The sequence below is a fragment of the Pecten maximus genome, unplaced genomic scaffold (assembly GCF_902652985.1).
Source record: "Pecten maximus unplaced genomic scaffold, xPecMax1.1, whole genome shotgun sequence".
NCBI classification, from domain to species: Eukaryota; Metazoa; Mollusca; class Bivalvia; order Pectinida; family Pectinidae; genus Pecten; species Pecten maximus.
This window is the reverse complement of record NW_022980977.1, coordinates 5,568-7,817: the sequence shown is the minus strand read 5'-3', so window position 1 is coordinate 7,817 and position 2,250 is coordinate 5,568.

The window sequence follows — 2,250 nt, the reverse complement described above, 5'->3', positions numbered from 1 at the left end:
GATCAGGTCAGTCCTGCACATGATCATTGCTAAGGGTCTCGCTTGTATGTAGATTGTTTTAGGTCTCCATTCTTATTTGGTTATTTTTTGTCATGCCTAATTACGATCAGTCAGTCCCCACTAAATGATCATTGTCAGTTAAGTTCTCACTAATGATCAGTCAGTCCCCATATGATCACGTCAGGTCTCCACGAATGATCATTTGGTCAGTCTCCACTAAGATCATGTCCAGTCCCACTAATGATCATGTCAGTCCCCACTAATGATCATGTCAGTCCCACACTAATGATCATGTCCGTCTCCACTAATGATCATTTGTCAGTCCCCACTAATGACATGTCAAGTCCCCACTAATGATCATGTCAGTCCCCACTTAGATCATGTTCAGTCGCCACTAATGATCATGACAGTCTCCACTAATGATCATGTCCGTCCCCACTAATGATATGGTCAGCTACACTAATGATATTGGTCAGTTCCCACTAATGATATGTCAGTCTACACTAATGATCATGCAGTCCCCACTAATGATCATGTCAGTCCCACTAATGATCATGTCAGTCTCCACTAAGATCAGTGTCAGTCTCCCACTAATGATCAGTAGTCCTCACCAATGATCATGTCAGTCTCCACTAATGATCATGTCAGTCCCCACTAAGGATCATGTCAGTCCCCACCTATGATCATGTCAGTACCCACTAATGAGGCATGTCAGTCTCCACTAATGATCATGTCGTCTCCACGAATGATCATGTCAGTCATCACCAAATGATCATGTCAGTCTCACTATGATCATTGGTCAGTCCCCACGAATGTCATGTCAGTCCCCACTAATGATTCATGTCGTACCACTAATGACATGTCAGTATCCACAATGATCAGGGTCAGTCTCCACTAATTGATCAGGTGCAGCTACACTAATGATCATGTCAGTCCCCACTAATGATTATGTCCGTCTACACTAATGGATATGTCATTCCCCACTAATGATCATGTCATCTCCACTACTGATCATTGTCAGTCCTCACAATGATCATGTCACCGTCTCCACTAATGATCATGTCAGTCCCCACTAATGATCATGTTTCAGGCCCCACTGTTAATGATCATGTCAGTCCCCCACTATGATAATGTCAGTCCCACTAATGATCATGTCAGTCTCCCACTAATGATCACGTCAGTCTCCACTAAGGATCACGTGCAGGCGCCCACGAAGGAGCAGGGCAACATGTCCCCACTAATGATCATGTCGTCCCCACTACATGATCAGGTCAGTCCCCACTAATGATAAGGTCAGTCCCCCACCAAGATTCATGTCAGTCCCCAACTAATGATCAGTCAGTCCCCACTAATGATCATGTCAGTCCACTAATGAGCATGTCAGTTCTCGCTGATGATATTGTTAGTCCATCACTTACGATCATGTCAGTCCCCACTAATGATTAATGTCAGTAAGTTTCACTAATGATCATGTCAGTTCTCGTGATGATATTGTTAGTTTGTTCTCATTTAAGTCAGTGTTAGTTAATTAGTAATGACCATGTCAATTCTCGCTTGATATGTCAATTCTCACTATGATCATGTCAATGCTCGCTATGATCATGTCATTCTCGTATGAATATGTCAGTTCTCGATACTCTCTTGGACGGATATTTCGGGGTACTATGATGAGTCGGTGTGTACGATAATGAACAAAATGGATAAACAGTCAATTTGACCACAGTTTTGTTTAAAGGTTTCGTTTTCAATGAACATCACACAAAGGAGGAGGGAAAATGTTGGAATGTGTATCCTATCATACAGACAGAAGCAGTGGAGATACATTTTCAAATTTATTGTTAAAACTTCATATGGATAAACAGAAGAGTGGGAAGACAAAATGTCGATGCAGGTATTGTCACCGGAGGAGAAGAACGACATAAGATCGAAGTATTTGGGTTAGGTCTAGGTCCTGACGCACCCAATTCAAAAGAAATTGTAGCAATTTGTTGTGTCAGTTTAATTTCGACTGTCACATATTATGATTGGACCAATATGATATTTCATTATATTCGTAGTACCCCTCATCTACCACAATCATCCTCACAAACCCATACACCACTACCCCTTCATCTACCCAATGTCATCCTCACCAAACCCATAATACTCCCCTCATCTACCACCAATGTTCATCCTCAACAAACCCATAACTACTACCTCTCATCTACCAATGTCTCCTCACAAACCCAGAAACTACTACCCCTCATCTAC